Below are 12,576 nucleotides of genomic sequence, written 5' to 3'. Positions count from 1 at the left end.
CAAGACCAATAAATATTTGGTTCTCCCTACTTTGGGGAGCTCGGTGAAATCTATCTGAATGTGGGAGAAAGGCCTTTTCGCTAGCGGTCGGCCTCCCTCCGGTAATTTTCTCAAATTTTTTCTATTTACTTGTAAGCAAATTAGGCATCCTCTGGTTACTTGTTTGGCAATGTCCCAGATTCCCACACTCACATACTTTGCAGCAAAATAATCTACCAGTCCCTGTGATCCCCAATGTGTTTTTTGATGTATCTTAGTCAGTAATCTATGTGCCAATGCTCTAGGTATTATTTCTCTGCCATCTGCTAATTTCCATGCTCCTTGTGCATCCCTTTTAGCTCCTAGTTTTTGTATTTTATTCTCTTCCTCTTTATTAAACTTGATGTCGGGGTCAGGTTCTGGTGTTTGGGAGTGTTCTATGTTTTCCTGCAAGGTGAGGAGTCTCAGGGCAGCCCGTTTAGCCTCCTGGTCAGCTGCATTATTTCCCCTACTTCTCAAATCCAGTCCTTTCTGGTGACCTTTCAGGTGAACTATAGCTATTTTTCGGGGTTTTCGTAGGGCACTGAGCACGTCTAATATTAATTTACGGTGAACTAAATCTTTCCCTTGTGAATTTATTAGTCCTCTTTCCTCCCATATTTTGCCAAATGTATGGACTACCCCATAGCTATATTTCGAGTCCGTCAAAATAGTCCCATCTTTTCCTGTTAACCATTCCAGGGCTCGTAGTACAGCATATAGTTCACATGCTTGGGCGGACCAGGATCCACTAAGGGGTCCCGATTCTATCACTTCCAGGTTGGGTCCCCTTATGATAGCATATCCTGATTTTCTCCTTCCCTCAACTACTCTGGAGGATCCATCCACAAACAGTCTTCCTCCTTTTTCCAATTCTTCTTCTTCCAAATCTGGTCTGATTTTTGTCTGTTCTTCTATAGTCACTATACAATCATGTGTTAGTGCTTCTTCTGGTCCTCCATATAAGAAGGAAGCTGGATTTTGGATATTAGTAGTTTCTAGAGTTAAATTTGGAGCCTCAATTAATATTCCTTCATATTTTAGAAGCCTTGCGTCTGAGATCCATTTTTCAGCCTTTTGCTGTAAGACTCCCCGTATGTTATGGGGGGACAGCACTTTCAGGCTGCTATTAAATGTAATTTTCCGGGCTTCTTCTACCAAAAAAGCACATCCTACAATTGCTTGTAAGCACGTAGGCCATCCTCTGCTTACTGGGTCCAAGATCTTTGATAGATAAGCCACCGGTTTCCTTTTCTCTGCCCATTCTTGAGTAAGGACCCCATATGCGACCCCCTTGTCTACGTTTATGAACAAAAAGAAGGGTCTAGTAGTATTAGGTAAACTTAATACCGGGGCATGGATTAGGCTCTCTTTAAGCTCTTGCAGCCTTTCAGTGTCCTCCTGATCCCATTTTAGGAGTCCCTCTTGAGTAAGTTTCTGATACAAGAAAGTCGCCTTACTACTGTAGTTTTCAATCCATTGTCGACAATAACCAGTTAGTCCAAGTATTTGCCTGATTTGTCTCTTATTTCTTGGAATTGGTAATGCTAAAATCGCCTGTATTCGTTCGGGGTCTATTCTCTTCTCTCCTTTCTTTAGATAATGGCCTAGGTATTTTACTTCTTCTTCGACAAATTGTAGTTTTGCCTTGGAGACTTTCAATCCCTTTAAGCCTAAAAAGTTCAATAACTTAATACTTTCTTTCCGTACATTCTCTTCCTGCTGCCCCGCCAGGAGTAGATCATCTACGTATTGGATTAATGTAACCCCTGGCCCCGCTTGGTAATCCTGTAAAATTTGCTCTAAAGCCTGCCCGAAGAGATTAGGGGACTCAGTGAATCCTTGAGGGAGTACCGTCCATCTTAATTGTTGTCTCCTTCCCGTATCGGGGTCTTCCCATTCAAATGCAAAATAATCCCGGCTTTCTTTAGCCAAAGGGCATGCCCAAAAGGCATCTTTGAGATCTATAACACTGTACCATAAATTCTCAGGCCCCAGTTTAGTCAAGAGGGTATAAGGATTTGCCACCACCGGGAACCGGGCTACATTCGCTTGTTTATTTCCCTTAAATCATGCACCAATCGATAGGTGCCGTTTGGCTTTTTAACTGGTAGGATGGGAGTATTGAACGGAGACATGCAGGGTTCTAACAATCCATTATCCAACAACCTTTCTATTTCTGGTTTTAATCCTCGTCTCCCTTCTGGGGATAATGGGTATTGCTTAATTCGGACGGGGACATCCGGATTTTTGATAGTTACCGAAAATGGAGTGATTTTTAGCTGTCCCACGCTCTCAGGCGTGTACCAGACTTCGGGGTTAATTTGCTTTTCATCTTCTACCCTTAAAGGGCATAATTTAATTTTTAATTCCTTATTATCTACACCTATACTAATCCCTAATTCTATAATCATGTCTCGCCCGAGCAGATTATAATCTGACTCGGGTACCAATAATAGATTTCCCATCCCTATTTTGGATCCTGATTCTATAGTCACATTTTTTATGATTTGTACTTCAAAAGGTTCCCCTTTTGCCCCTATGACAGTGGCAGTTTCTTTAGAGATGGTACATCCTTTTGGTAGGTTCTGTACCGTGGATCTTTCTGCCCCCGTATCTACCAAGAATTCAATTTCTTGGTTGTGGGGACCCACTTTAAGTTTTATCAAGGGCTCTTTATGATTTTTCCGGGTCCCCACCAAATAGAGCCCCTGACCCCCCTAGTCCATTTGGAACTGCTTCTCGTCTCTGATTCGGACTCTACATTCTTGCTTAAAATGCCCTTTTTTTCCGCAATAAAAACACACCTTCACCCCTTCTGACTCCCCTATACTTTTCTCTTTTTGTTCACTCGAACCTCCCTTTCGCCCTTCTCTTTGGTACCTCCCCCCACCTGTTGCTGCGACCATCAACCTTACTTGTCTGCGGTCTCTTTCGTCGTCCCTACGGACATATACTTTCTGTGCCTCCCTAAGCAGTTCATCCAGCCCCCTGTCCTGCCAGTCCTCTAACTTCTGGATTTTCTTCTTTATGTCGTCCCACGATTTTAAAACGAAATGGACTTTCAGCATTGACTGTAAAGTTTGGCTATCAGGGTCCATTCTGGAGTACAATCGTAAGTTCCGCCGTAATCTCTCGAGCCATTCCGTAGGCGACTCGTCCTTCTTTTGCCTATCGTTGAATGCCCGATCTATATTTTGCCCCCTCGGGACTGAGTCCCTAATCCCCTGAATAATTATGGTCCTTAAATCCTGCATATGTGTTCTATGTGCCGCATTTTGGTGGTCCCAATGGGGGTTCTGTAGGGGCCATTTAGCGTCCACAGCCGGGCCTTGGACATGCTGCGTGTCCCAAATACACATTCCTTCCCTTCTTATCATATTCCGTTCTTCAGTAGAGAACAGAATGCCCAAAATGGACTGCATTTCTTCCCAGGTATAGATGTTTGGTCCTAAGAACTGGTCGACCCTCTCGGCTACCCCAAAAGGGTCCTCTAATAAATGTCCCATGTCCTTCTTAAAGTCTCGTACATCTGCCAAACTCAAGGGGACAGTAATAAATCCTATACCCGCCTGTGGTCCACCCATGGGCATCTCCCGTAGAGGGAATAACCCCGTCTCAACCCTACTGCGGCTCCTTGTAATCGGGCCTTGGTAACCGGTTTGGTTAACCTCCCCTTGGTTACCCTCTTCATCATTGTTCGGTGCAGGTGGTTGTGGAGGTGGTGGGGCATTGGGTGCTAGCGGTGGGACATATGGGGGCGGTGCTTTAATTAAGTCGCCCAAATTATTGTCCCTCTTCCCCTTTTTGTCCGGATCCCCTTTCCCTTCTCTTAATTGGAAAACATACACTTCGGGTCTTGCTACCCATATTTTGGCATAATCACTCTCCTCTTGCGAGAAGGGCTCTTTAGAATTTACCCATAGGTTCGAGTCCTGTCGAACCCAGTCTTCAGATGATCCAAACATGGGCCAAAAAACTTTTTTGGAAATCTCTTTCCAACCCCATACTTCCATGCAATAATGTATCATTCTGGCCCTATCCTTAGTCTCGGTCCCCGGGTAATGCTTCCAATTACTAAGCATAAATCCTAGGGGACTGTCCCTTGGAATGGGGGGAGTTTGACTTGGGTTGGGGTCTTGCTTTTCCCCTGCCCCATTTGTCTGGAGTGCCTTCTTTCACTCTCAAATTCCTTTCACTTCCCCTTTTTTGTGGCCCGAGCCCTCGCGGGTCTACGGGAACCGCACTACTCAAGGGTCCGCACTCACTTGGAGAGTCCGGCTGCCGGCCCTCCTCTCATTCACACTTGTCCACCGCCACACTCCGGGATCCCAACCCCGCCCGAACGGATTCCCTTTTATACTTACGCGTCCTGCGTCTTCGTCCGGACTCCGTGCACAGATTATTAAGGGGTTCACCGGTATAATTTGTCCCGTTTGCTTACTAGTATATATTTTAGGGTCGTCGGTGAGAGTGGCGGAGGTTCTCCCAGAGGGGCCACCCGGAAAGCACTGGATGAGGCGCCCCCCACTCTGGGTAGATCTTACCCGATCCAAACTCTCATCCGAGTCACGGCACCAAACTGTTATAAAATTGACTCAAAACGAGTAATTTCCAATCAAAGAATTTATTAATTATTGAAGCAGTTATACTACGTAAGCAAAGGCTCAGCGCTGGGCGACAGGGGAGTCTCCGCTCCACCAACTGCCGCACCAACTAGTTTCTGATTCAGTCCTTTTATCCTCTCTATCCTTCAGGAGTCCATGTTATCTCAGAGTTCTCTGCGCCTGCACTGCTTGTTGCTAGGGGGTCATCCTTCTGTCTCCTGGTGGTGGGTGATAAAGGCTGCGGAGTCTTCCTCAGCCGCGTCTTCTTCACCCTATGTCCTTATTTGGTGACTTCTCTGTGGAAAATTACCAAAATCTTATGATTAACGCAATATGTGCCCTATCAAGCTTAAGCAAGCAAATGTCCTGCCTTGCAAACTGTGCCCTATCAAGCTTAAGCAAGCAAATATCCTGCCTTGCAGACTGTTTATCTGCCCCTGCCCCTTCCCCAGCTTTTCCCTGGTCGTTATCTCTGTGAGTTATCTGCTTGTACCATTTGTCAGCGGGAAAGGTTTCCCTGCTGGGTGTTTATCTGCCCCTGCCCTTTCCCCAGCCTTTCCCTGGTCGTTATTTCTGTGAGTTATCTGTTTGTACCATTTGCTGCGTGGGACTATGTGTGGGCTCCTGCAACCCCTTCCCTGGTATCCTTGTAGCTCATATCTCATGAAGTAGTACAGAAATAGTCAGCAGACAACTCTTGTAACACACTGGTCTCTTTTTCATGACGAACAAAATGTAGTCCCTCATCTCAATTCCCCCCCATTTATTTATAGTAAAGTTTTCCCCACATTCTCCATTTGCTGTTTCCCTTTGCAGCTTCACCCTGCTTTTTTTAAAAAAAGTATTAACTATTTAAGAGTTAAAAGTATCACGTTTAAAGCTCTTCAATTTTGCAAAATGCAACATAAAGGCGAACATGGAAAAACCCAGACCAAAAATTGATTCTCACCCTTCTGTCCCAAACCTACCTGACAATATAAAGTAGGATTATTATAAAAAATGTTTCTCATGTTGTAATCTTATCACTGAAACTGTAGGGAAAACAAAAACTCTCCAAGAATCTCTTTCGTGTGAGAGAGTCAAGGCATTACTTGGTTCTGGCCAGGATGTGCAACAGAAATACTTTCATCCACACATAGCCCAGCTGTGCAGAAAACATCATTCCATGACATGTCAGTTTTACTCGATTTTTCCTAAAATTTACCTAGTCTGAACCAATCTAAATCCACTGCTTTAATGTTCATTGCTTCCAAGTCGTGTAAGTTTTTAGTGTTTGGTTTCCTGTTGGACCCGGATTTCTTCCCCTCTGCTGTGAATTCCGCCCACACTCCTGGATTTCCTTCTCAGCCTTTTCCAGACCAGGTGTCTCCAGCTGTGCCGGGGGCAGTGTCTGGGGTAGCTGTTGGTTGCTGTTTGCTGCGGGGCGTTGATGTTTTGTTGCTGGTCCTTATCTCTGTGGGTGTCTTTTGGGCTATTCCCAGTCTGTTCGGATGTTAAACTCGCCTCCATTGAGTGGTGGAGATGAGTTTAACATCCGAACAGACTGGGAACCCCTTAAATAAAACCTTTAAAATTTCTTTCCCAAAGGCAAACCTTTGAGTAGAGAAACCTTTCTGAGCAGAGAAAGAAGATTTAAAAGAAGCAGGATGGGTACATTTTGCAGCAGTGCAGTCGCAGGCAGCCCAGAGTGTGGGTGTGAGTGAGCCCCAGGGTGGAATTGTGCCGCGGTGCTCCCCAGCAGCTGTGGCAGTGCAGGCCCAGCCAGCGCTGGAGCTGCAGCAGCGGCAGCGAGGCTTGGCCGCAGTGGCTGGAGGTGCCAGGGGAGGGTGGCCAGGATTCCCGAGGGTTTGAGCAGAGGATCTGTGGGCAGGCCCAGGGGCTTGGCCCGCTGTGGAGCCCTGGCTGCTGCTGCGTTGCCTTCAGGGCAGGCTCAGGGGCGGCTCCCATGGTCCTGCTGCAGGCGGGAAGTGCAAATCTCCGGGGCTTCAGAGCCCCTGAGGCCAGGCTGAGGGGTCCCTCCGTGCTCAGCTGTGCTGGCGGCTGTTTCTGGCCTCAGGGACACTTGGCGTGGGCCCCTTGGCCACCAGTGGTGCTGCTTTGCACTCCTTAGGCAGGAGCCGATGGCCTGGCTGGGTGTTGGCAACAGCAAAGTCCCAGGGCAGGCTCTGTGCCAGCCCAGCTTCCTGGGGGAGAGATTCCACAGGAGACAGGATCCTGGCTACAGCCTGCCTTAAATTTACATCCCTTATTTCCACCCTGCACTAGGTGGAGAATTGCCCAGGTAAGGAATTCCAGACATGAATTCCAAGGGAGATAATTGAATATCTGCCTTGGGTCTGGCTCTTTTTCTTGCCAAGGCCAATGGCAAAAGCTGTACCCATGGCATCTTGGTTTCCATCTCCGGCTTCCAAAGGTGTTTCTTTATTTCCCCATTCATTCTTTCTACCCAACCCGAGCTCTGGGCTTGCCAGGGGTTATGGAGGTCCCATTGTATTCCTAAAGCTGCCATAACCCCCTGAAGGGTCTTTCCTGTAAAATGAGTTCCCCATCTGAATCTATTGCTTCCACAATCCGTTATCTTTGAATTATTTCTTTTAGAAATAGGTTAATAAGTGATCCAGTGCTTGCTGAAGCAGTCAGAATTGCTTTTGCCCCCCTGTTAGGTGCCATGGTGTCAGCAGAAGATTTTGAAGCCTTCCTGCTCAGGGCATTTCAGTGCCAGGCTCTTACAAGCACCCACAGCTCCGCGGGTTGAGCTGAGCATGGGGCGGTGACCTGCGCTTTGTCTGATTCCCCTTCCTTAATAACAGCCTGTCTTGTAGCTCTTTTCCCTTCTGCTGCCCTTGCAGAGCCATCCACAAACACATTGTCTCCCTCAGGCCAGGGAATGTCCCATCAATCTCTCCCAGCCGGGCTCGGGAGCTCTGTCCCTTGAGTGCAGTCCTGGGTTCCTTGCCAGCCCCTCTCCAGGCTGTTCAAACAGGAGGCTGGGTTAAACCCTTGCCCTGTCCTCAGTTCTGAATCCTCCTGTGCCACTGAACAAGTTTCATACTGTAATCACCGAGCCCTGCTCATCCATTTAGAGGCTCTTTTGGTTGTCAAAGCTTTAACTTGATGCCAGACTTGAACTCTAGGAGATCCTCCTGTTGTCATCAGTTTTCAGGCCTCTGCTCCCACGGAAGCTGTGGCTGCACAATTCTGCAGACAATGAGGCTGCTCTCTGGCCACTGGGTTAAACATTTTAGCACAAGAATTCCTTTGGCAAGACCCTGTTTAACGTCCACCTATAATTCAAATTCTTTTTCCCTGTCTGGAAGGCCCAGGCCACTCGCCTCAGTTAATCTTAATTTTAACACTTGAAAATTCTGTGTTTCCTCCTTGGGTCCATCCCTCCAGTTTGTTGACTGGCAAGATAGGAGTGTTGCAGGGAGACATCCTTGGCTCCAAAAGCCCTGCCTTTAACAGGGACTCAATACCAGGCTGTAAGCCCTTCCTTCCCTCTCTTGGAACAGGGTATTGCTTGTCCTGGTTGCTTTAATTTGTAGAGGCTCCATATCTAATTTTCTGTATTTCCCTGGGGCTGCCCACACTTCTGGGTTCACTTCAGCATAGGCCTTGTCAGACTTTTGACACAGAGGTACAACAGAACTAGCCTCTGTATCCCTTTTTACAGTATTAAAATCCAGCTCTCAACCTCCTTCCTAGTTAATTACAATCACAGGAAGAAGAAAAAGAAATTCATTTATTTCAAACCTATCCCCCACAGCTTCTAATAGTGGTTGAACAAATCATACCTGCTCATCTTTCCCACTCATTCCCTTAAAAATTAAAATATTCCTTTACTATTTTCCCCTTTAGGTCTAAGATTCAGAGCAGATTGAGAGGCCCCTGTGTCCATCAGGAAATGCCTCCTCTCAATGCAGACCCACCTGAATGTTCTCAAGGGCTCCAGTGTGGAGGGTCCCTGGTGTGATGGGAGCTGTGACAGCCCTGCCAATCCATGTCCATCACGGGCTGGACTTGCTGGTCCTGAGGGTGCTGCTGTCTCTGCTTGCAGTGTCCTTGTGCCCTGCAGCCGGAGCCCTGATTCCTTGCCAGGGGCTGTTTGGGTGGGCTGTGCCCTGCCGAGGAGGGCAATGCCTCTGCCGGGTGCTTGTGGCCGAGCTGTGCCCTGGGTGCTGGGGCCCCCTTGGGCCCTGGGGCTGATCCCTCAGGGGCTGTAGGAGCTCTGCCCTGGCCTTTGCCTTCAGCGTGGCCTTTTGCTGCTCCCTTCTTGCATTCACCTGCTGGGCCTTTGTGCCCAAGTGCTGCAGGGCCTTCTTCTGCCCCTCCTGCAGCCCCCCTCAGTGCCTGTGGGTGCTTGTCTTGCTTTACAAGACAGTGTCTGCTTGGGAAGGCAGAAAAAGCCTCTCTTGGAATGGAGAATGCAAACCCCCTCCCTCTTAATTTTTAGGATAGTGAAATCAAGGGGCTCTCAGGCAAAGATATGGGATTAGGAATAACGGTTCTTTACTAGTGTGTATAATATAATAATAGTAGTGTGTATCAACAGCTCCGGCAGTGCCAACAAACAGAGCCCGGAGCCGGTCCCGGCCTTTCGGCCGCGGCGCTTTCCCCTTGGGTGCAGTTCCGGGCACGGCCGGCAGGGGCGCCGGTGGCTCCCGCGGGGCGGGGCAGCGCATCCCTGCCATGGGAACCTCTCTTAACGGCAATAGAGCAATCCCTTCACCTAACTCTTTCACTTTTTTACCTTCTGTAGCCTTTCTCCCGTGTTTTGAGAAAGAATTTGGAGAGGGCTGCCTTTTAACTGAGCTCCTAGTGTTTCGATAAGGTGCTTCCTGTAGAGAGAGGGATTTTCCCTGAACAGCCGGAGCTGTGGTTACCAAGGGGACGTAACTCAGAGCAGGAGGGGTCAGGGGAGGATATCCCGCCGAGGCTCGGTGGGAGTGTGGGCAGGGTCTGCTGCCGGAATCGCCAGAGGGGGATCTTCCCGTGGAGGCCGAGCCGGAGCGTGGGCAGCCCCCACATGGCTTCTGGCGGCTGATCCGGCAGCTCCCGGCAGAGAAAAGGCAGGTGGGAGACCCCGGCAGCAGCAGCGGCGCTGCCCAGCGCAGCTGGCACGGGCAGGGCAGGCGGGGATGGGATGGCTGGGACCCGCCCTCGGTGCGGTCGGCGCGGTGACCTCGGCCCACGCGGCAGGACAGAGCAACCCCATCTTGCCCAGCATGGCCGGCAGAGCGGCCGCGGGCCGGGCAGTGGGGCCAGGGCACACAAATTCACCGCCAGCGCCGGGGCAGGTGGAGCTGCCCTGGGCAGTGAGCCCGCACCTGGGATGGAAACCGGGGCAGGCGGAGCTGAGGCGGGCAGCGAGCCGGGACCCGGGACAGGCGCCTCGGCCGCCAACGGAGGGGACAAGAGCTGCAGAGGATCCCACTCTCTTTCTGACTTTTCCTCTTGTTCCCCTCCCTTTCATTTCCCCTTTTTATTTTCTTGGTTTTTTCCTCGGCTGTTTCTGATACTTCAAAGATTTTTATTCTCCTAAAATCTCCTGTCTAACATATGGCATCTTCTCTTTCTTCTAGATTAAATGGGTTTTTTTCCAAATAAATCCAGAACCTAACAAATCTAAACTTCTGCTTGGATATTTTGAAATGGTCGACGAGCTAACTCATGACCTCCTAATGTTGTTTTTGTCATCACCTTTTTATTTATCCTTTGGCAAATTAAGCATCTTTCAGTGACTTGCTTTGCTACACCAAAAATCCCAGTGCACCCAAAATTCCTTAAAAAATGATCACACAAAGCTTGAGTATGCCAGTGGGGTTTCTGATGCACGTCTTCTAATCTTTTCCTAGTAAGCACATTTTATTAAGTAATTGTCTTCCATGTAGAAGTTTCTATTTCCCTGATTTATCTTGTTCATTTCCTATCTTGTTTAATTCTTTTTTCTTGGCTTCCCTAAACTTTGGAATTTCCAGTTTTTCCTCGTTTGGAGTTAATATTAAAGAAACTCTTTCAGCTCCATTTTCTGCTGCATCCTTAGCTTTGTGATCTGCCCCCAGTTTTCCCAGTTTGCCTCTCCTTTGGCCCGGGCCGGGTTCCCCCCGCCCGCAGCGGCTGGGAGCAGCCGAGAGCCCCGCGCTGCCCATGCCGACCTGGCCCGGCTCCATCGCCGCTGCTGCCGCGGGCTGCGAGGGCTGCGGGAACGGGGCACCGAGGGTGTGGCTGCTGCTGCGGGAGGAGGAGGAGGGAGGGAAGGGCAGGGATGGAGGGGGAGGAGGAGGCGGGGTAAGGGGGGAGGAGGAGGAGAAGGAATGGAAGGGGCGGGATGGAAGAGGAGCAGGAGGTGGGGATAAGACAGGGGAGGAGGAGGAGGGGGGATGGAAGAGGAGGAGCGGGAGGAGAAAGAGCAGTGAAGGAGGCGGGGTTAGGGGGAGGAGGAGAGGGAGGTGGAGATAGGACAGAGGAGGAGCGGGAGGAAGAGGAAGAGGAGGGACAAAGGCGGATCAAGGCTGAGCTGAGGGAGCCACGCGGTCTCGAGCCCTGCCTGAATTCGCAGCCCCCACCTGTGGGATCATCGCCCCCCCCCCCATGGCTCCGGTGAGCGGGGAGGGGGAGCCCGGCCCGGATATCCCGGGGGGTCCCTGGGTTGGGTTTTTGGGGGATGTTTGGAGAATGAAGAAGTCCAAGGCTGAGCGGAAAAGGCCCCTCGGGGGGACATCGGGGGGTGGCGGTGGCGGCTGCCGGCAGAGGCAGCCTGGAGGAGCAGAGCCCTGTGTGCCCCAGGAGGCCAAAGTGGGGAGGCCAGAGAGGGGGGAGCGCCGCCATTGGTGGGAGCCTCAAGAGCCTGGAGAGGGGCAGGGGGGACTCCTTGGAGCCGCTGCAGCCCAGAGCAGAGAATGAGGGGAGAAGGGAGCCCGGGAGCCCAAACAGCCCCGGCATCCCGAAATGGGGAGAGCCAAGAGGGGGGAGCTTTTTGGCATTGCTGGCACTGCCAGCAGCCTGGGCAGGGCGGGCACCCAGGAGAAGGGGGACCCCCAATCCAAGCGTGACCCCAGCAGCTGGGACAGGGTAGAACCCCTGAACACCAAAGGGGAGGGACCAGGGACGGGGAACTCCTGGGAGGCTTTTTCAGGGCTGCATCTTGGTGTTTGGGAGGGTTTACTGGAGCCCAGATGGCCGGTGACTTGTAGAGATGGACTTGGGCAGAGGGACCTTGAAACTCAATGTGCTCATCCCTTGTTTTCTCCAAACCAGGATTTCCCATTGCCAACCCCTGGGAGGCTGTGAGGAAGAGGAAGATGCTCCAGGGCACTGAAGCAGGTGAGGAGGAAGTCAGTGTCTCTGGAATGCTTAAATTTAGAGGGTTTTGGGAAAGCTTCAAAAGACAAGCCTCAGAGACAGGAGAACTGTGATTATAGCTTTGCAGCAGCCATAAGATTGGTCAGCAAAAAAATTATAAAAAAGTAGAAAGTAAGGAGCATTAGAACAACGGTCTGTGCATTAACACTTATCTATACTAACTCCCTAACCTGCAGAAAAGTAGATATAGCAAGATATCAGGAAGTTCCAAGCTTAATAATGGAGCTCTGTTCATCGTGTTTTAAGGCTTACAAATAGGTATTGTGTTTGAAGTAATGGAGCATGGTTTTAACCAATAGTGCTTGGATGGAACCACTGTCAATATGCTTTTGCTTTGTGTGATTGGTGAAAAACCTTTTAAAGTAAGTTTTAACATTAAGGTTTTTTTCTGCTACCTGGGATGTGAGCTGCTGGCATCTTCCCATTGGCATAACCAAGAAATGAGACTGATGCTGAAAAATAAAACAGCTCAAGACGCGTTCCTAGCAGTCCAGTCCTGTTTGTGATGTGTGCACAGCCACGAGCTGGCGATGAATGCCCCTTTCCCCTCTGTGCTGCTCCATCTCCCAGCCCAGCAGGGCCCCCAGCT

At 49.8% G+C, this 12,576-nt stretch overlaps 3 protein-coding genes across 6 annotated transcripts in view; 2 read left to right on the top strand and 1 right to left on the bottom strand.

Annotated features, from left to right (window-relative positions):
* LOC139603903 (zinc finger protein 239-like) overlaps window positions 1–12,576 on the bottom strand; it is a 256,414-nt gene that overhangs the window by 16,949 nt on the left and 226,889 nt on the right. The window lies entirely within an intron of this gene.
* The window catches only part of LOC139603907 (zinc finger protein 436-like), a 623,778-nt gene that overhangs the window by 425,595 nt on the left and 185,607 nt on the right, over window positions 1–12,576 (top strand). The gene's annotated exons all lie outside the window — the stretch shown is intronic.
* Window positions 1–12,576, top strand: part of LOC139603891 (zinc finger protein 436-like) — a 158,428-nt gene that overhangs the window by 144,282 nt on the left and 1,570 nt on the right. The gene's annotated exons all lie outside the window — the stretch shown is intronic.

This window comes from Agelaius tricolor, unplaced genomic scaffold (assembly GCF_023055355.1).
Source record: "Agelaius tricolor isolate 1412-34295 unplaced genomic scaffold, bAgeTri1.0.p SCAF_42, whole genome shotgun sequence".
Taxonomy (NCBI): domain Eukaryota; kingdom Metazoa; phylum Chordata; class Aves; order Passeriformes; family Icteridae; genus Agelaius; species Agelaius tricolor.
The sequence above is the reverse complement of the archived record's forward strand: the minus strand, read 5'-3'. Positions and strand labels throughout refer to the sequence as shown.